The sequence below is a fragment of the Camelus bactrianus genome, chromosome 27 (genome assembly GCF_048773025.1).
Source record: "Camelus bactrianus isolate YW-2024 breed Bactrian camel chromosome 27, ASM4877302v1, whole genome shotgun sequence".
NCBI lineage: Eukaryota > Metazoa > Chordata > Mammalia > Artiodactyla > Camelidae > Camelus > Camelus bactrianus.
In genome coordinates, this window is record NC_133565.1 from 12,171,198 (window position 1) to 12,192,661 (window position 21,464).

The 21,464-nt window shown below is 59.8% G+C and overlaps 8 non-coding genes across 8 annotated transcripts; all 8 read right to left on the reverse strand.

Moving 5' to 3' along the window:
- Positions 1-1,391: 1,391 nt before the first annotated feature.
- LOC141575311 (small nucleolar RNA SNORD116) lies at positions 1,392-1,485 on the reverse strand. The gene has a single exon (XR_012502846.1). It is a non-coding gene; the product is annotated as a small nucleolar RNA SNORD116 (small nucleolar RNA).
- A 2,652-nt stretch (positions 1,486-4,137) lies between these two features.
- Positions 4,138-4,231, reverse strand: LOC141575312 (small nucleolar RNA SNORD116). Its single transcript, XR_012502847.1, has one exon. It is a non-coding gene; the product is annotated as a small nucleolar RNA SNORD116 (small nucleolar RNA).
- Positions 4,232-6,883: 2,652 nt separating this feature from the next.
- On the reverse strand, positions 6,884-6,977 carry LOC141575313 (small nucleolar RNA SNORD116). The gene has a single exon (XR_012502848.1). It is a non-coding gene; the product is annotated as a small nucleolar RNA SNORD116 (small nucleolar RNA).
- A 2,652-nt stretch (positions 6,978-9,629) lies between these two features.
- Positions 9,630-9,723, reverse strand: LOC141575314 (small nucleolar RNA SNORD116). The gene has a single exon (XR_012502849.1). It is a non-coding gene; the product is annotated as a small nucleolar RNA SNORD116 (small nucleolar RNA).
- A 2,654-nt stretch (positions 9,724-12,377) lies between these two features.
- On the reverse strand, positions 12,378-12,469 carry LOC141575353 (small nucleolar RNA SNORD116). Its single transcript, XR_012502888.1, has one exon. It is a non-coding gene; the product is annotated as a small nucleolar RNA SNORD116 (small nucleolar RNA).
- Positions 12,470-15,121: 2,652 nt separating this feature from the next.
- Positions 15,122-15,215, reverse strand: LOC141575315 (small nucleolar RNA SNORD116). The gene has a single exon (XR_012502850.1). It is a non-coding gene; the product is annotated as a small nucleolar RNA SNORD116 (small nucleolar RNA).
- A 2,644-nt stretch (positions 15,216-17,859) lies between these two features.
- Positions 17,860-17,953, reverse strand: LOC141575316 (small nucleolar RNA SNORD116). Its single transcript, XR_012502851.1, has one exon. It is a non-coding gene; the product is annotated as a small nucleolar RNA SNORD116 (small nucleolar RNA).
- Positions 17,954-20,607: 2,654 nt separating this feature from the next.
- Positions 20,608-20,701, reverse strand: LOC141575317 (small nucleolar RNA SNORD116). Its single transcript, XR_012502852.1, has one exon. It is a non-coding gene; the product is annotated as a small nucleolar RNA SNORD116 (small nucleolar RNA).
- Between the last annotated feature and the right edge of the window lie 763 nt (positions 20,702-21,464).

The following is a 21,464-nucleotide window of genomic DNA, read 5'->3' on the forward strand; positions in this document are numbered from 1 at the left end:
TGTGTCCTCACGGACCGAGGCCCAGTCGCCCCACAGGGATCCTAACATTATGCACACAGGGCAAACACTGAGCTTCAGGGCAGACAGTCTCAAAGGATGTCCCCTTGGATGAAGCCACACCCCACCACCCTCAACCGAGGACCTCTTCTAGGCACTGTAACCCCACCACGGGCCTCACGGAGATTCAGTGCCCTGTTCCCGTGGACCAAAGGACGTCCTGAAGCCCAGGAGCTCTCCTGCAAAAGGAAACCTCGAATGGGGCAAAATCAGCACGTGACGGTCCACCGCAGCCCACCCGGGATCTCAGCTAACGTGCGCCATGCCCCTGTACCAGCAGGGTTAAATCTCAACAAATGTCACGGGGAAGGGGGCCCTCTCGGCCAGATACGTGGCTCCCACCTAAAGGCACCCTTTCACCTTGCACGCTCATGCACCTGGAGGCAAAGGGGCTAGAGGGCATCTTGCCGTCAGGCATCTGGACCAAGCCTTGCACTGCCTCCCTGTGAAGTTCCCGGAAGACACCTTTCGGGAGCCTCTTGGACAAACCAGCAAGCCGACACTAGACAGGTCTGCTGGCACCGCCCATCCACCTGGACCCCAGGAGCCTTCCTCCCGAGGCATCCATGGGCAGCCCCTCAGGAAATGCCGACCGGCCTCAGGAAGCCCAGGACAGCAGCAGGAGCCAAACGAGGACAGAGTGTTCTAGCAAAGCACACAAATCCACTCCAGCCCTAACCTCACCGTACACTTCCCTTCCAGTCTACACTGTCCGCCAACCCCCATGCTTGAAGGCAGCGCTGTGTCCTCAGCAAGCTCCGTGCTTCCGCCCTTGCCACCAACACTGGGGCAGTGGGTGCAGCAGGGAGCTGCCAAGGCTAGCATGGCAACCCGATCCCTCAGCCTGCTCCCGCCACCGGCCCGTCCCCGACCCCGACCCCCACCCCGACCCGACCCACAACCACTGTGCCCGCCACAGTCCTCACCAAGACGCAGGTCAGAAACACGCAGAAACACGCCTCAACGGTGGCTCCAGTAGCCAAACACCCACACCTCTTCTCTTTGGCTCTGACACATACATCAAGTCGGCCCACGGCCCAAATACGGCCAAGCTGCCCCAAACAAACTGGCTCGTCCCACCTGCTCACGGGGCCTAGGCCAGTTCTGCACTCCCACGTCCAGGAGCAGCAGGGGAGCTGGCCCCTGCCACATCCCACCACGGCCACTCAAACTAGGACCTCTCATTCCAGCGTGCCTCAACTAATGCGTGCACACGACTGACCCTACGACAGCTCTCTAATGTTGGCACCGTGGGGGGTGTTGCACCAGTGTGAACAAGGGCAAGCTGGACCCCTCTCCTAACTATTCCCTAGCCCCCGGGGAGGCAACGTGCTGGACCTCAGTTTCGATGAGAACGACGGTAGTGAGTTCTCACTCATTTTGTTCAGATTTTCCAAGGAATGCATATGAGGGAGTCATCATCGATCCGAGCACGTGCTGGCATGCTGGACAACTCAACGTGGCAGGCTGGGTGGCTCCACAGAGGAGCCAGTGAGCTCGGAGACCTCCAGCAACCCCAGCAATCCAGAGCCAGCAAGCCACTGAGCAGCAGCAACGGTCAATCCTTTCTGGCCGCCTTTCGGGCAGTCAGAGAATATCCGAAAGCCAATGCTTTCCCCAGCGCTGGGGGTGGGGGAGGAGAGTGCGTACCGTCATCCTGAGCGATCCACGGGAAGGTTCAGCATCCTGGCGCCGACCCACTTCTTCGGGGACTCCCGGCCACCACCTGTCACCGGAAAACGGGAAGCTCTTCTTGTCTTGGCTGACGGCAAGCCTGCCCCGGCAACCCCACCTGGCAAGGGGACAGAAACCACGTGCACGCTTCAGACGTGGGCCCAACTTCTCAGCGAGCATGCCCCATGCCAATCAACCTTTAGCTCGGGGAAGCCCACTATCTGCTACCCACTCCCCTTTATCCCTTCAATACCAACCGATGCGTGTCTGAACGCACGAGGGTAGGGGCCTCGGCGTACGTGAGTTTCATGCGTGTGTGTTGCGTCGCGGGGGGCGGGGCCTGACTGTCCATGTGAGTGTATGGCTGCGTCTCTGCGTGTTTGTGTGTCCTGTGTGCCTCCCCCAAAATCTCAGTGCCTGAGAATGCATGCTTTCCACTCAGTGCCATGGAGGCCTGCCCATCGTTGACATGACCACAGCCCTCTGCCTTCCAGAGTGGCCATGGCATCGTGGGTCTCCAGGAGCCGCTGAAATAGGCCAAGAACTCCTTCTCTCCGACAGCCATTCCTTCTGATCAGAGCCAACCGCACCCACCTACACCACACTCGGGGCCGTGGATGGGATAGCCACCAAGTCACCGTGCCGCCCGAGGCCTCCACAGGATAGGGGGACCTGGAGGCAATACTCACTGCCTACGTCAACCAGGAAACCATTGACATGAAAGCTCACACCATGCTGAACCTGGCTCCAGGGCACATCCAGCCTGTATTCAACCTGTGTCTCTGTGCCACGACAATCCAGAAGCCTCGTCCTGTCAGCTATGCCTACACGCCTGCACAGGGCAGGTGAGAAAGCCCAGCGGAGAATTGGATTAGGAGCCTCCATGAGCCAGGGCCAAACCCCACGGATGCCAGGGCACTCACGTCACCACCAACGGCCGAGATCCACATCGGGCAGGATTCGGGGCCCTGACCTTCAACGCAAAGTTCGAACGCTAAGCAGCCTGGTCCAAACATGTGTCCTCACGGACCGAGGCCCAGTCGCCCCACAGGGATCCTGACATTATGCACACAGGGCAAACACCGAGCTTCAGGGCAGACAGTCTCAAAGGATGTCCCCTTGGATGAAGCCACACCCCACCACCCTCAACTGAGGACCTCTTCTAGGCACTGTAACCCCACCACGGGCCTCACGGAGATTCAGTGCCCTGTTCCCGTGGACCAAAGGACGTCCTGAAGCCCAGGAGCTCTCCTGCGAAAGGAAACCTCGAATGGGGCAAAATCAGCACGTGACGGTCCACCGCAGCCCACCCGGGATCTCAGCTAACGTGCGCCATGCCCCTGTACCAGCAGGGTTAAATCTCAACAAATGTCACGGGGAAGGGGGCCCTCTCGGCCAGATACGTGGCTCCCACCTAAAGGCACCCTTTCACCTTGCACGCTCATGCACCTGGAGGCAAAGGGGCTAGAGGGCATCTTGCCGTCAGGCATCTGGACCAAGCCTTGCACTGCCTCCCTGTGAAGTTCCCGGAAGACACCTTTCGGGAGCCTCTTGGACAAACCAGCAAGCCGACACTAGACAGGTCTGCTGGCACCGCCCATCCACCTGGACCCCAGGAGCCTTCCTCCCGAGGCATCCATGGGCAGCCCCTCAGGAAATGCCGACCGGCCTCAGGAAGCCCAGGACAGCAGCAGGAGCCAAACGAGGACAGAGTGTTCTAGCAAAGCACACAAATCCACTCCAGCCCTAACCTCACCGTACACTTCCCTTCCAGTCTACACTGTCCGCCAACCCCCATGCTTGAAGGCAGCGCTGTGTCCTCAGCAAGCTCCGTGCTTCCGCCCTTGCCACCAACACTGGGGCAGTGGGTGCAGCAGGGAGCTGCCAAGGCTAGCATGGCAACCCGATCCCTCAGCCTGCTCCCGCCACCGGCCCGTCCCCGACCCCGACCCCCACCCCGACCCGACCCACAACCACTGTGCCCGCCACAGTCCTCACCAAGACGCAGGTCAGAAACACGCAGAAACACGCCTCAACGGTGGCTCCAGTAGCCAAACACCCACACCTCTTCTCTTTGGCTCTGACACATACATCAAGTCGGCCCACGGCCCAAATACGGCCAAGCTGCCCCAAACAAACTGGCTCGTCCCACCTGCTCACGGGGCCTAGGCCAGTTCTGCACTCCCACGTCCAGGAGCAGCAGGGGAGCTGGCCCCTGCCACATCCCACCACGGCCACTCAAACTAGGACCTCTCATTCCAGCGTGCCTCAACTAATGCGTGCACACGACTGACCCTACGACAGCTCTCTAATGTTGGCACCGTGGGGGGTGTTGCACCAGTGTGAACAAGGGCAAGCTGGACCCCTCTCCTAACTATTCCCTAGCCCCCGGGGAGGCAACGTGCTGGACCTCAGTTTCGATGAGAACGACGGTAGTGAGTTCTCACTCATTTTGTTCAGATTTTCCAAGGAATGCATATGAGGGAGTCATCATCGATCCGAGCACGTGCTGGCATGCTGGACAACTCAACGTGGCAGGCTGGGTGGCTCCACAGAGGAGCCAGTGAGCTCGGAGACCTCCAGCAACCCCAGCAATCCAGAGCCAGCAAGCCACTGAGCAGCAGCAACGGTCAATCCTTTCTGGCCGCCTTTCGGGCAGTCAGAGAATATCCGAAAGCCAATGCTTTCCCCAGCGCTGGGGGTGGGGGAGGAGAGTGCGTACCGTCATCCTGAGCGATCCACGGGAAGGTTCAGCATCCTGGCGCCGACCCACTTCTTCGGGGACTCCCGGCCACCACCTGTCACCGGAAAACGGGAAGCTCTTCTTGTCTTGGCTGACGGCAAGCCTGCCCCGGCAACCCCACCTGGCAAGGGGACAGAAACCACGTGCACGCTTCAGACGTGGGCCCAACTTCTCAGCGAGCATGCCCCATGCCAATCAACCTTTAGCTCGGGGAAGCCCACTATCTGCTACCCACTCCCCTTTATCCCTTCAATACCAACTGATGCGTGTCTGAACGCACGAGGGTAGGGGCCTCGGCGTACGTGAGTTTCATGCGTGTGTGTTGCGTCGCGGGGGGCGGGGCCTGACTGTCCATGTGAGTGTATGGCTGCGTCTCTGCGTGTTTGTGTGTCCTGTGTGCCTCCCCCAAAATCTCAGTGCCTGAGAATGCATGCTTTCCACTCAGTGCCATGGAGGCCTGCCCATCGTTGACATGACCACAGCCCTCTGCCTTCCAGAGTGGCCATGGCATCGTGGGTCTCCAGGAGCCGCTGAAATAGGCCAAGAACTCCTTCTCTCCGACAGACATTCCTTCTGATCAGAGCCAACCGCACCCACCTACACCACACTCGGGGCCGTGGATGGGATAGCCACCAAGTCACCGTGCCGCCCGAGGCCTCCACAGGATAGGGGGACCTGGAGGCAATACTCACTGCCTACGTCAACCAGGAAACCATTGACATGAAAGCTCACACCATGCTGAACCTGGCTCCAGGGCACATCCAGCCTGTATTCAACCTGTGTCTCTGTGCCACGACAATCCAGAAGCCTCGTCCTGTCAGCTATGCCTACACGCCTGCACAGGGCAGGTGAGAAAGCCCAGCGGAGAATTGGATTAGGAGCCTCCATGAGCCAGGGCCAAACCCCACGGATGCCAGGGCACTCACGTCACCACCAACGGCCGAGATCCACATCGGGCAGGATTCGGGGCCCTGACCTTCAACGCAAAGTTCGAACGCTAAGCAGCCTGGTCCAAACATGTGTCCTCACGGACCGAGGCCCAGTCGCCCCACAGGGATCCTGACATTATGCACACAGGGCAAACACCGAGCTTCAGGGCAGACAGTCTCAAAGGATGTCCCCTTGGATGAAGCCACACCCCACCACCCTCAACCGAGGACCTCTTCTAGGCACTGTAACCCCACCACGGGCCTCACGGAGATTCAGTGCCCTGTTCCCGTGGACCACAGGACGTCCTGAAGCCCAGGAGCTCTCCTGCAAAAGGAAACCTCGAATGGGGCAAAATCAGCACGTGACGGTCCACCGCAGCCCACCCGGGATCTCAGCTAACGTGCGCCATGCCCCTGTACCAGCAGGGTTAAATCTCAACAAATGTCACGGGGAAGGGGGCCCTCTCGGCCAGATACGTGGCTCCCACCTAAAGGCACCCTTTCACCTTGCACGCTCATGCACCTGGAGGCAAAGGGGCTAGAGGGCATCTTGCCGTCAGGCATCTGGACCAAGAAATGCACTGCCTCCCTGTGAAGTTCCCGGAAGACACCTTTCGGGAGCCTCTTGGACAAACCAGCAAGCCGACACTAGACAGGTCTGCTGGCACCGCCCATCCACCTGGACCCCAGGAGCCTTCCTCCCGAGGCATCCATGGGCAGCCCCTCAGGAAATGCCGACCGGCCTCAGGAAGCCCAGGACAGCAGCAGGAGCCAAACGAGGACAGAGTGTTCTAGCAAAGCACACAAATCCACTCCAGCCGTAACCTCACCGTACACTTCCCTTCCAGTCTACACTGTCCGCCAACCCCCATGCTTGAAGGCAGCGCTGTGTCCTCAGCAAGCTCCGTGCTTCCGCCCTTGCCACCAACACTGGGGCAGTGGGTGCAGCAGGGAGCTGCCAAGGCTAGCATGGCAACCCGATCCCTCAGCCTGCTCCCGCCACCGGCCCGTCCCCGACCCCGACCCCCACCCCGACCCGACCCACAACCACTGTGCCCGCCACAGTCCTCACCAAGACGCAGGTCAGAAACACGCAGAAACACGCCTCAACGGTGGCTCCAGTAGCCAAACACCCACACCTCTTCTCTTTGGCTCTGACACATACATCAAGTCGGCCCACGGCCCAAATACGGCCAAGCTGCCCCAAACAAACTGGCTCGTCCCACCTGCTCACGGGGCCTAGGCCAGTTCTGCACTCCCACGTCCAGGAGCAGCAGGGGAGCTGGCCCCTGCCACATCCCACCACGGCCACTCAAACTAGGACCTCTCATTCCAGCGTGCCTCAACTAATGCGTGCACACGACTGACCCTACGACAGCTCTCTAATGTTGGCACCGTGGGGGGTGTTGCACCAGTGTGAACAAGGGCAAGCTGGACCCCTCTCCTAACTATTCCCTAGCCCCCGGGGAGGCAACGTGCTGGACCTCAGTTTCGATGAGAACGACGGTAGTGAGTTCTCACTCATTTTGTTCAGATTTTCCAAGGAATGCATATGAGGGAGTCATCATCGATCCGAGCACGTGCTGGCATGCTGGACAACTCAACGTGGCAGGCTGGGTGGCTCCACAGAGGAGCCAGTGAGCTCGGAGACCTCCAGCAACCCCAGCAATCCAGAGCCAGCAAGCCACTGAGCAGCAGCAACGGTCAATCCTTTCTGGCCGCCTTTCGGGCAGTCAGAGAATATCCGAAAGCCAATGCTTTCCCCAGCGCTGGGGGTGGGGGAGGAGAGTGCGTACCGTCATCCTGAGCGATCCACGGGAAGGTTCAGCATCCTGGCGCCGACCCACTTCTTCGGGGACTCCCGGCCACCACCAGTCACCAGAAAACGGGAAGCTCTTCTTGTCTTGGCTGACGGCAAGCCTGCCCCGGCAACCCCACCTGGCAAGGGGACAGAAACCACGTGCACGCTTCAGACGTGGGCCCAACTTCTCAGCGAGCATGCCCCATGCCAATCAACCTTTAGCTCGGGGAAGCCCACTATCTGCTACCCACTCCCCTTTATCCCTTCAATACCAACCGATGCGTGTCTGAACGCACGAGGGTAGGGGCCTCGGCGTACGTGAGTTTCATGCGTGTGTGTTGCGTCGCGGGGGGCGGGGCCTGACTGTCCATGTGAGTGTATGGCTGCGTCTCTGCGTGTTTGTGTGTCCTGTGTGCCTCCCCCAAAATCTCAGTGCCTGAGAATGCATGCTTTCCACTCAGTGCCATGGAGGCCTGCCCATCGTTGACATGACCACAGCCCTCTGCCTTCCAGAGTGGCCATGGCATCGTGGGTCTCCAGGAGCCGCTGAAATAGGCCAAGAACTCCTTCTCTCCGACAGCCATTCCTTCTGATCAGAGCCAACCGCACCCACCTACACCACACTCGGGGCCGTGGATGGGATAGCCACCAAGTCACCGTGCCGCCCGAGGCCTCCACAGGATAGGGGGACCTGGAGGCAATACTCACTGCCTACGTCAACCAGGAAACCATTGACATGAAAGCTCACACCATGCTGAACCTGGCTCCAGGGCACATCCAGCCTGTATTCAACCTGTGTCTCTGTGCCACGACAATCCAGAAGCCTCGTCCTGTCAGCTATGCCTACACGCCTGCACAGGGCAGGTGAGAAAGCCCAGCGGAGAATTGGATTAGGAGCCTCCATGAGCCAGGGTCAAACCCCACGGATGCCAGGGCACTCACGTCACCACCAACGGCCGAGATCCACATCGGGCAGGATTCGGGGCCCTGACCTTCAACGCAAAGTTCGAACGCTAAGCAGCCTGGTCCAAACATGTGTCCTCACGGACCGAGGCCCAGTCGCCCCACAGGGATCCTGACATTATGCACACAGGGCAAACACCGAGCTTCAGGGCAGACAGTCTCAAAGGATGTCCCCTTGGATGAAGCCACACCCCACCACCCTCAACCGAGGACCTCTTCTAGGCACTGTAACCCCACCACGGGCCTCACGGAGATTCAGTGCCCTGTTCCCGTGGACCACAGGACGTCCTGAAGCCCAGGAGCTCTCCAGCGAAAGGAAACCTCGAATGGGGCAAAATCAGCACGTGACGGTCCACCGCAGCCCACCCGGGATCTCAGCTAACGTGCGCCATGCCCCTGTACCAGCAGGGTTAAATCTCAACAAATGTCACGGGGAAGGGGGCCCTCTCGGCCAGATACGTGGCTCCCACCTAAAGGCACCCTTTCACCTTGCACGCTCATGCACCTGGAGGCAAAGGGGCTAGAGGGCATCTTGCCGTCAGGCATCTGGACCAAGCCTTGCACTGCCTCCCTGTGAAGTTCCCGGAAGACACCTTTCGGGAGCCTCTTGGACAAACCAGCAAGCCGACACTAGACAGGTCTGCTGGCACCGCCCATCCACCTGGACCCCAGGAGCCTTCCTCCCTAGGCATCCATGGGCAGCCCCTCAGGAAATGCCGACCGGCCTCAGGAAGCCCAGGACAGCAGCAGGAGCCAAACGAGGACAGAGTGTTCTAGCAAAGCACACAAATCCACTCCAGCCCTAACCTCACCGTACACTTCCCTTCCAGTCTACACTGTCCGCCAACCCCCATGCTTGAAGGCAGCGCTGTGTCCTCAGCAAGCTCCGTGCTTCCGCCCTTGCCACCAACACTGGGGCAGTGGGTGCAGCAGGGAGCTGCCAAGGCTAGCATGGCAACCCGATCCCTCAGCCTGCTCCCGCCACCGGCCCGTCCCCGACCCCGACCCCCACCCCGACCCGACCCACAACCACTGTGCCCGCCACAGTCCTCACCAAGACGCAGGTCAGAAACACGCAGAAACACGCCTCAACGGTGGCTCCAGTAGCCAAACACCCACACCTCTTCTCTTTGGCTCTGACACATACATCAAGTCGGCCCACGGCCCAAATACGGCCAAGCTGCCCCAAACAAACTGGCTCGTCCCACCTGCTCACGGGGCCTAGGCCAGTTCTGCACTCCCACGTCCAGGAGCAGCAGGGGAGCTGGCCCCTGCCACATCCCACCACGGCCACTCAAACTAGGACCTCTCATTCCAGCGTGCCTCAACTAATGCGTGCACACGACTGACCCTACGACAGCTCTCTAATGTTGGCACCGTGGGGGGTGTTGCACCAGTGTGAACAAGGGCAAGCTGGACCCCTCTCCTAACTATTCCCTAGCCCCCGGGGAGGCAACATGCTGGACCTCAGTTTCGATGAGAACGACGGTAGTGAGTTCTCACTCATTTTGTTCAGATTTTCCAAGGAATGCATATGAGGGAGTCATCATCGATCCGAGCACGTGCTGGCATGCTGGACAACTCAACGTGGCAGGCTGGGTGGCTCCACAGAGGAGCCAGTGAGCTCGGAGACCTCCAGCAACCCCAGCAATCCAGAGCCAGCAAGCCACTGAGCAGCAGCAACGGTCAATCCTTTCTGGCCGCCTTTCGGGCAGTCAGAGAATATCCGAAAGCCAATGCTTTCCCCAGCGCTGGGGGTGGGGGAGGAGAGTGCGTACCGTCATCCTGAGCGATCCACGGGAAGGTTCAGCATCCTGGCGCCGACCCACTTCTTCGGGGACTCCCGGCCACCACCAGTCACCAGAAAACGGGAAGCTCTTCTTGTCTTGGCTGACGGCAAGCCTGCCCCGGCAACCCCACCTGGCAAGGGGACAGAAACCACGTGCACGCTTCAGACGTGGGCCCAACTTCTCAGCGAGCATGCCCCATGCCAATCAACCTTTAGCTCGGGGAAGCCCACTATCTGCTACCCACTCCCCTTTATCCCTTCAATACCAACCGATGCGTGTCTGAACGCACGAGGGTAGGGGCCTCGGCGTACGTGAGTTTCATGCGTGTGTGTTGCGTCGCGGGGGGCGGGGCCTGACTGTCCATGTGAGTGTATGGCTGCGTCTCTGCGTGTTTGTGTGTCCTGTGTGCCTCCCCCAAAATCTCAGTGCCTGAGAATGCATGCTTTCCACTCAGTGCCATGGAGGCCTGCCCATCGTTGACATGACCACAGCCCTCTGCCTTCCAGAGTGGCCATGGCATCGTGGGTCTCCAGGAGCCGCTGAAATAGGCCAAGAACTCCTTCTCTCCGACAGACATTCCTTCTGATCAGAGCCAACCGCACCCACCTACACCACACTCGGGGCCGTGGATGGGATAGCCACCAAGTCACCGTGCCGCCCGAGGCCTCCACAGGATAGGGGGACCTGGAGGCAATACTCACTGCCTACGTCAACCAGGAAACCATTGACATGAAAGCTCACACCATGCTGAACCTGGCTCCAGGGCACATCCAGCCTGTATTCAACCTGTGTCTCTGTGCCACGACAATCCAGAAGCCTCGTCCTGTCAGCTATGCCTACACGCCTGCACAGGGCAGGTGAGAAAGCCCAGCGGAGAATTGGATTAGGAGCCTCCATGAGCCAGGGTCAAACCCCACGGATGCCAGGGCACTCACGTCACCACCAACGGCCGAGATCCACATCGGGCAGGATTCGGGGCCCTGACCTTCAACGCAAAGTTCGAACGCTAAGCAGCCTGGTCCAAACATGTGTCCTCACGGACCGAGGCCCAGTCGCCCCACAGGGATCCTCAGACATTATGCACACAGGGCAAACACCGAGCTTCAGGGCAGACAGTCTCAAAGGATGTCCCCTTGGATGAAGCCACACCCCACCACCCTCAACCGAGGACCTCTTCTAGGCACTGTAACCCCACCACGGGCCTCACGGAGATTCAGTGCCCTGTTCCCGTGGACCACAGGACGTCCTGAAGCCCAGGAGCTCTCCTGCGAAAGGAAACCTCGAATGGGGCAAAATCAGCACGTGACGGTCCACCGCAGCCCACCCGGGATCTCAGCTAACGTGCGCCATGCCCCTGTACCAGCAGGGTTAAATCTCAACAAATGTCACGGGGAAGGGGGCCCTCTCGGCCAGATACGTGGCTCCCACCTAAAGGCACCCTTTCACCTTGCACGCTCATGCACCTGGAGGCAAAGGGGCTAGAGGGCATCTTGCCGTCAGGCATCTGGACCAAGCCTTGCACTGCCTCCCTGTGAAGTTCCCGGAAGACACCTTTCGGGAGCCTCTTGGACAAACCAGCAAGCCGACACTAGACAGGTCTGCTGGCACCGCCCATCCACCTGGACCCCAGGAGCCTTCCTCCCGAGGCATCCATGGGCAGCCCCTCAGGAAATGCCGACCGGCCTCAGGAAGCCCAGGACAGCAGCAGGAGCCAAACGAGGACAGAGTGTTCTAGCAAAGCACACAAATCCACTCCAGCCGTAACCTCACCGTACACTTCCCTTCCAGTCTACACTGTCCGCCAACCCCCATGCTTGAAGGCAGCGCTGTGTCCTCAGCAAGCTCCGTGCTTCCGCCCTTGCCACCAACACTGGGGCAGTGGGTGCAGCAGGGAGCTGCCAAGGCTAGCATGGCAACCCGATCCCTCAGCCTGCTCCCGCCACCGGCCCGTCCCCGACCCCGACCCCCACCCCGACCCGACCCACAACCACTGTGCCCGCCACAGTCCTCACCAAGACGCAGGTCAGAAACACGCAGAAACACGCCTCAACGGTGGCTCCAGTAGCCAAACACCCACACCTCTTCTCTTTGGCTCTGACACATACATCAAGTCGGCCCACGGCCCAAATACGGCCAAGCTGCCCCAAACAAACTGGCTCGTCCCACCTGCTCACGGGGCCTAGGCCAGTTCTGCACTCCCACGTCCAGGAGCAGCAGGGGAGCTGGCCCCTGCCACATCCCACCACGGCCACTCAAACTAGGACCTCTCATTCCAGCGTGCCTCAACTAATGCGTGCACACGACTGACCCTACGACAGCTCTCTAATGTTGGCACCGTGGGGGGTGTTGCACCAGTGTGAACAAGGGCAAGCTGGACCCCTCTCCTAACTATTCCCTAGCCCCCGGGGAGGCAACGTGCTGGACCTGTTTCGATGAGAACGACGGTAGTGAGTTCTCACTCATTTTGTTCAGATTTTCCAAGGAATGCATATGAGGGAGTCATCATCGATCCGAGCACGTGCTGGCATGCTGGACAACTCAACGTGGCAGGCTGGGTGGCTCCACAGAGGAGCCAGTGAGCTCGGAGACCTCCAGCAACCCCAGCAATCCAGAGCCAGCAAGCCACTGAGCAGCAGCAACGGTCAATCCTTTCTGGCCGCCTTTCGGGCAGTCAGAGAATATCCGAAAGCCAATGCTTTCCCCAGCGCTGGGGGTGGGGGAGGAGAGTGCGTACCGTCATCCTGAGCGATCCACGGGAAGGTTCAGCATCCTGGCGCCGACCCACTTCTTCGGGGACTCCCGGCCACCACCTGTCACCGGAAAACGGGAAGCTCTTCTTGTCTTGGCTGACGGCAAGCCTGCCCCGGCAACCCCACCTGGCAAGGGGACAGAAACCACGTGCACGCTTCAGACGTGGGCCCAACTTCTCAGCGAGCATGCCCCATGCCAATCAACCTTTAGCTCGGGGAAGCCCACTATCTGCTACCCACTCCCCTTTATCCCTTCAATACCAACCGATGCGTGTCTGAACGCACGAGGGTAGGGGCCTCGGCGTACGTGAGTTTCATGCGTGTGTGTTGCGTCGCGGGGGGCGGGGCCTGACTGTCCATGTGAGTGTATGGCTGCGTCTCTGCGTGTTTGTGTGTCCTGTGTGCCTCCCCCAAAATCTCAGTGCCTGAGAATGCATGCTTTCCACTCAGTGCCATGGAGGCCTGCCCATCGTTGACATGACCACAGCCCTCTGCCTTCCAGAGTGGCCATGGCATCGTGGGTCTCCAGGAGCCGCTGAAATAGGCCAAGAACTCCTTCTCTCCGACAGACATTCCTTCTGATCAGAGCCAACCGCACCCACCTACACCACACTCGGGGCCGTGGATGGGATAGCCACCAAGTCACCGTGCCGCCCGAGGCCTCCACAGGATAGGGGGACCTGGAGGCAATACTCACTGCCTACGTCAACCAGGAAACCATTGACATGAAAGCTCACACCATGCTGAACCTGGCTCCAGGGCACATCCAGCCTGTATTCAACCTGTGTCTCTGTGCCACGACAATCCAGAAGCCTCGTCCTGTCAGCTATGCCTACACGCCTGCACAGGGCAGGTGAGAAAGCCCAGCGGAGAATTGGATTAGGAGCCTCCATGAGCCAGGGCCAAACCCCACGGATGCCAGGGCACTCACGTCACCACCAACGGCCGAGATCCACATCGGGCAGGATTCGGGGCCCTGACCTTCAACGCAAAGTTCGAACGCTAAGCAGCCTGGTCCAAACATGTGTCCTCACGGACCGAGGCCCAGTCGCCCCACAGGGATCCTGACATTATGCACACAGGGCAAACACCGAGCTTCAGGGCAGACAGTCTCAAAGGATGTCCCCTTGGATGAAGCCACACCCCACCACCCTCAACTGAGGACCTCTTCTAGGCACTGTAACCCCACCACGGGCCTCACGGAGATTCAGTGCCCTGTTCCCGTGGACCAAAGGACGTCCTGAAGCCCAGGAGCTCTCCTGCGAAAGGAAACCTCGAATGGGGCAAAATCAGCACGTGACGGTCCACCGCAGCCCACCCGGGATCTCAGCTAACGTGCGCCATGCCCCTGTACCAGCAGGGTTAAATCTCAACAAATGTCACGGGGAAGGGGGCCCTCTCGGCCAGATACGTGGCTCCCACCTAAAGGCACCCTTTCACCTTGCACGCTCATGCACCTGGAGGCAAAGGGGCTAGAGGGCATCTTGCCGTCAGGCATCTGGACCAAGCCTTGCACTGCCTCCCTGTGAAGTTCCCGGAAGACACCTTTCGGGAGCCTCTTGGACAAACCAGCAAGCCGACACTAGACAGGTCTGCTGGCACCGCCCATCCACCTGGACCCCAGGAGCCTTCCTCCCTAGGCATCCATGGGCAGCCCCTCAGGAAATGCCGACCGGCCTCAGGAAGCCCAGGACAGCAGCAGGAGCCAAACGAGGACAGAGTGTTCTAGCAAAGCACACAGATCCACTCCAGCCCTAACCTCACCGTACACTTCCCTTCCAGTCTACACTGTCCGCCAACCCCCATGCTTGAAGGCAGCGCTGTGTCCTCAGCAAGCTCCGTGCTTCCGCCCTTGCCACCAACACTGGGGCAGTGGGTGCAGCAGGGAGCTGCCAAGGCTAGCATGGCAACCCGATCCCTCAGCCTGCTCCCGCCACCGGCCCGTCCCCGACCCCGACCCCCACCCCGACCCGACCCACAACCACTGTGCCCGCCACAGTCCTCACCAAGACGCAGGTCAGAAACACGCAGAAACACGCCTCAACGGTGGCTCCAGTAGCCAAACACCCACACCTCTTCTCTTTGGCTCTGACACATACATCAAGTCGGCCCACGGCCCAAATACGGCCAAGCTGCCCCAAACAAACTGGCTCGTCCCACCTGCTCACGGGGCCTAGGCCAGTTCTGCACTCCCACGTCCAGGAGCAGCAGGGGAGCTGGCCCCTGCCACATCCCACCACGGCCACTCAAACTAGGACCTCTCATTCCAGCGTGCCTCAACTAATGCGTGCACACGACTGACCCTACGACAGCTCTCTAATGTTGGCACCGTGGGGGGTGTTGCACCAGTGTGAACAAGGGCAAGCTGGACCCCTCTCCTAACTATTCCCTAGCCCCCGGGGAGGCAACGTGCTGGACCTCAGTTTCGATGAGAACGACGGTAGTGAGTTCTCACTCATTTTGTTCAGATTTTCCAAGGAATGCATATGAGGGAGTCATCATCGATCCGAGCACGTGCTGGCATGCTGGACAACTCAACGTGGCAGGCTGGGTGGCTCCACAGAGGAGCCAGTGAGCTCGGAGACCTCCAGCAACCCCAGCAATCCAGAGCCAGCAAGCCACTGAGCAGCAGCAACGGTCAATCCTTTCTGGCCGCCTTTCGGGCAGTCAGAGAATATCCGAAAGCCAATGCCAGCGCTGGGGGTGGGGGAGGAGAGTGCGTACCGTCATCCTGAGCGATCCACGGGAAGGTTCAGCATCCTGGCGCCGACCCACTTCTTCGGGGACTCCCGGCCACCACCAGTCACCAGAAAACGGGAAGCTCTTCTTGTCTTGGCTGACGGCAAGCCTGCCCCGGCAACCCCACCTGGCAAGGGGACAGAAACCACGTGCACGCTTCAGACGTGGGCCCAACTTCTCAGCGAGCATGCCCCATGCCAATCAACCTTTAGCTCGGGGAAGCCCACTATCTGCTACCCACTCCCCTTTATCCCTTCAATACCAACCGATGCATGTCTGAACGCACGAGGGTAGGGGCCTCGGCGTACGTGAGTTTCATGCGTGTGTGTTGCGTCGCAGGGGGCGGGGCCTGACTGTCCATGTGAGTGTATGGCTGCGTCTCTGCGTGTTTGTGTGTCCTGTGTGCCTCCCCCAAAATCTCAGTGCCTGAGAATGCATGCTTTCCACTCAGTGCCATGGAGGCCTGCCCATCGTTGACATGACCACAGCCCTCTGCCTTCCAGAGTGGCCATGGCATCGTGGGTCTCCAGGAGCCGCTGAAATAGGCCAAGAACTCCTTCTCTCCGACAGACATTCCTTCTGATCAGAGCCAACCACCCACCTACACCACACTCGGGGCCGTGGATGGGATAGCCACCAAGTCACCGTGCCGCCCGAGGCCTCCACAGGATAGGGGGACCTGGAGGCAATACTCACTGCCTACGTCAACCAGGAAACCATTGACATGAAAGCTCACACCATGCTGAACCTGGCTCCAGGGCACATCCAGCCTGTATTCAACCTGTGTCTCTGTGCCACGACAATCCAGAAGCCTCGTCCTGTCAGCTATGCCTACACGCCTGCACAGGGCAGGTGAGAAAGCCCAGCGGAGAATTGGATTAGGAGCCTCCATGAGCCAGGGTCAAACCCCACGGATGCCAGGGCACTCACGTCACCACCAACGGCCGAGATCCACATCGGGCAGGATTCGGGGCCCTGACCTTCAACGCAAAGTTCGAACGCTAAGCAGCCTGGTCCAAACATGTGTCCTCACGGACCGAGGCCCAGTCGCCCCACAGGGATCCTGACATTATGCACACAGGGCAAACACCGAGCTTCAGGGCAGACAGTCTCAAAGGATGTCCCCTTGGATGAAGCCACACCCCACCACCCTCAACCGAGGACCTCTTCTAGGCACTGTAACCCCACCACGGGCCTCACGGAGATTCAGTGCCCTGTTCCCGTGGACCACAGGACGTCCTGAAGCCCAGGAGCTCTCCTGCGAAAGGAAACCTCGAATGGGGCAAAATCAGCACGTGACGGTCCACCGCAGCCCACCCGGGATCTCAGCTAACGTGCGCCATGCCCCTGTACCAGCAGGGTTAAATCTCAACAAATGTCACGGGGAAGGGGGCCCTCTCGGCCAGATACGTGGCTCCCACCTAAAGGCACCCTTTCACCTTGCACGCTCATGCACCTGGAGGCAAAGGGGCTAGAGGGCATCTTGCCGTCAGGCATCTGGACCAAGCCTTGCACTGCCTCCCTGTGAAGTTCCCGGAAGACACCTTTCGGGAACCTCTTGGACAAACCAGCAAGCCGACACTAGAGAGGTCTGCTGGCACCGCCCATCCACCTGGACCCCAGGAGCCTTCCTCCCGAGGCATCCATGGGCAGCCCCTCAGGAAATGCCGACCGGCCTCAGGAAGCCCAGGACAGCAGCAGGAGCCAAACGAGGACAGAGTGTTCTAGCAAAGCACACAAATCCACTCCAGCCGTAACCTCACCGTACACTTCCCTTCCAGTCTACACTGTCCGCCAACCCCCATGCTTGAAGGCAGCGCTGTGTCCTCAGCAAGCTCCGTGCTTCCGCCCTTGCCACCAACACTGGGGCAGTGGGTGCAGCAGGGAGCTGCCAAGGCTAGCATGGCAACCCGATCCCTCAGCCTGCTCCCGCCACCGGCCCGTCCCCGACCCCGACCCCCACCCCGACCCGACCCACAACCACTGTGCCCGCCACAGTCCTCACCAAGACGCAGGTCAGAAACACGCAGAAACACGCCTCAACGGTGGCTCCAGTAGCCAAACACCCACACCTCTTCTCTTTGGCTCTGACACATACATCAAGTCGGCCCACGGCCCAAATACGGCCAAGCTGCCCCAAACAAACTGGCTCGTCCCACCTGCTCACGGGGCCTAGGCCAGTTCTGCACTCCCACGTCCAGGAGCAGCAGGGGAGCTGGCCCCTGCCACATCCCACCACGGCCACTCAAACTAGGACCTCTCATTCCAGCGTGCCTCAACTAATGCGTGCACACGACTGACCCTACGACAGCTCTCTAATGTTGGCACTGTGGGGGGTGTTGCACCAGTGTGAACAAGGGCAAGCTGGACCCCTCTCCTGACTATTCCCTAGCCCCCGGGGAGGCAACGTGCTGGACCTCAGTTTCGATGAGAACGACGGTAGTGAGTTCTCACTCATTTTGTTCAGATTTTCCAAGGAATGCATATGAGGGAGTCATCATCGATCCGAGCACGTGCTGGCATGCTGGACAACTCAACGTGGCAGGCTGGGTGGCTCCACAGAGGAGCCAGTGAGCTCGGAGACCTCCAGCAACCCCAGCAATCCAGAGCCAGCAAGCCACTGAGCAGCAGCAACGGTCAATCCTTTCTGGCCGCCTTTCGGGCAGTCAGAGAATATCCGAAAGCCAATGCTTTCCCCAGCGCTGGGGGTGGGGGAGGAGAGTGCGTACCGTCATCCTGAGCGATCCACGGGAAGGTTCAGCATCCTGGCGCCGACCCACTTCTTCGGGGACTCCCGGCCACCACCAGTCACCAGAAAACGGGAAGCTCTTCTTGTCTTGGCTGACGGCAAGCCTGCCCCGGCAACCCCACCTGGCAAGGGGACAGAAACCACGTGCACGCTTCAGACGTGGGCCCAACTTCTCAGCGAGCATGCCCCATGCCAATCAACCTTTAGCTTGGGGAAGCCCACTATCTGCTACCCACTCCCCTTTATCCCTTCAATACCAACCGATGCGTGTCTGAACGCACGAGGGTAGGGGCCTCGGCGTACGTGAGTTTCATGCGTGTGTGTTGCGTCACGGGGGGCGGGGCCTGACTGTCCATGTGAGTGTATGGCTGCGTCTCTGCGTGTTTGTGTGTCCTGTGTGCCTCCCCCAAAATCTCAGTGCCTGAGAATGCATGCTTTCCACTCAGTGCCATGGAGGCCTGCCCATCGTTGACATGACCACAGCCCTCTGCCTTCCAGAGTGGCCATGGCATCGTGGGTCTCCAGGAGCCGCTGAAATAGGCCAAGAACTCCTTCTCTCCGACAGCCATTCCTTCTGATCAGAGCCAACCGCACCCACCTACACCACACTCGGGGCCGTGGATGGGATAGCCACCAAGTCACCGTGCCGCCCGAGGCCTCCACAGGATAGGGGGACCTGGAGGCAATACTCACTGCCTACGTCAACCAGGAAACCATTGACATGAAAGCTCACACCATGCTGAACCTGGCTCCAGGGCACATCCAGCCTGTATTCAACCTGTGTCTCTGTGCCACGACAATCCAGAAGCCTCGTCCTGTCAGCTATGCCTACACGCCTGCACAGGGCAGGTGAGAAAGCCCAGCGGAGAATTGGATTAGGAGCCTCCATGAGCCAGGGCCAAACCCCACGGATGCCAGGGCACTCACGTCACCACCAACGGCCGAGATCCACATCGGGCAGGATTCGGGGCCCTGACCTTCAACGCAAAGTTCGAACGCTAAGCAGCCTGGTCCAAACATGTGTCCTCACGGACCGAGGCCCAGTCGCCCCACAGGGATCCTCAGACATTATGCACACAGGGCAAACACCGAGCTTCAGGGCAGACAGTCTCAAAGGATGTCCCCTTGGATGAAGCCACACCCCACCACCCTCAACCGAGGACCTCTTCTAGGCACTGTAACCCCACCACGGGCCTCACGGAGATTCAGTGCCCTGTTCCCGTGGACCACAGGACGTCCTGAAGCCCAGGAGCTCTCCTGCGAAAGGAAACCTCGAATGGGGCAAAATCAGCACGTGACGGTCCACCGCAGCCCACCCGGGATCTCAGCTAACGTGCGCCATGCCCCTGTACCAGCAGGGTTAAATCTCAACAAATGTCACGGGGAAGGGGGCCCTCTCGGCCAGATACGTGGCTCCCACCTAAAGGCACCCTTTCACCTTGCACGCTCATGCACCTGGAGGCAAAGGGGCTAGAGGGCATCTTGCCGTCAGGCATCTGGACCAAGCCTTGCACTGCCTCCCTGTGAAGTTCCCGGAAGACACCTTTCGGGAGCCTCTTGGACAAACCAGCAAGCCGACACTAGACAGGTCTGCTGGCACCGCCCATCCACCTGGACCCCAGGAGCCTTCCTCCCGAGGCATCCATGGGCAGCCCCTCAGGAAATGCCGACCGGCCTCAGGAAGCCCAGGACAGCAGCAGGAGCCAAACGAGGACAGAGTGTTCTAGCAAAGCACACAGATCCACTCCAGCCCTAACCTCACCGTACACTTCCCTTCCAGTCTACACTGTCCGCCAACCCCCATGCTTGAAGGCAGCGCTGTGTCCTCAGCAAGCTCCGTGCTTCCGCCCTTGCCACCAACACTGGGGCAGTGGGTGCAGCAGGGAGCTGCCAAGGCTAGCATGGCAACCCGATCCCTCAGCCTGCTCCCGCCACCGGCCCGTCCCCGACCCCGACCCCCACCCCGACCCGACCCACAACCACTGTGCCCGCCACAGTCCTCACCAAGACGCAGGTCAGAAACACGCAGAAACACGCCTCAACGGTGGCTCCAGTAGCCAAACACCCACACCTCTTCTCTTTGGCTCTGACACATACATCAAGTCGGCCCACGGCCCAAATACGGCCAAGCTGCCCCAAACAAACTGGCTCGTCCCACCTGCTCACGGGGCCTAGGCCAGTTCTGCACTCCCACGTCCAGGAGCAGCAGGGGAGCTGGCCCCTGCCACATCCCACCACGGCCACTCAAACTAGGACCTCTCATTCCAGCGTGCCTCAACTAATGCGTGCACACGACTGACCCTACGACAGCTCTCTAATGTTGGCACCGTGGGGGGTGTTGCACCAGTGTGAACAAGGGCAAGCTGGACCCCTCTCCTAACTATTCCCTAGCCCCCGGGGAGGCAACGTGCTGGACCTCAGTTTCGATGAGAACGACGGTAGTGAGTTCTCACTCATTTTGTTCAGATTTTCCAAGGAATGCATATGAGGGAGTCATCATCGATCCGAGCACGTGCTGGCATGCTGGACAACTCAACGTGGCAGGCTGGGTGGCTCCACAGAGGAGCCAGTGAGCTCGGAGACCTCCAGCAACCCCAGCAATCCAGAGCCAGCAAGCCACTGAGCAGCAGCAACGGTCAATCCTTTCTGGCCGCCTTTCGGGCAGTCAGAGAATATCCGAAAGCCAATGCTTTCCCCAGCGCTGGGGGTGGGGGAGGAGAGTGCGTACCGTCATCCTGAGCGATCCACGGGAAGGTTCAGCATCCTGGCGCCGACCCACTTCTTCGGGGACTCCCGGCCACCACCAGTCACCAGAAAACGGGAAGCTCTTCTTGTCTTGGCTGACGGCAAGCCTGCCCCGGCAACCCCACCTGGCAAGGGGACAGAAACCACGTGCACGCTTCAGACGTGGGCCCAACTTCTCAGCGAGCATGCCCCATGCCAATCAACCTTTAGCTCGGGGAAGCCCACTATCTGCTACCCACTCCCCTTTATCCCTTCAATACCAACCGATGCGTGTCTGAACGCACGAGGGTAGGGGCCTCGGCGTACGTGAGTTTCATGCGTGTGTGTTGCGTTGCGGGGGGCGGGGCCTGACTGTCCATGTGAGTGTATGGCTGCGTCTCTGCGTGTTTGTGTGTCCTGTGTGCCTCCCCCAAAATCTCAGTGCCTGAGAATGCATGCTTTCCACTCAGTGCCATGGAGGCCTGCCCATCGTTGACATGACCACAGCCCTCTGCCTTCCAGAGTGGCCATGGCATCGTGGGTCT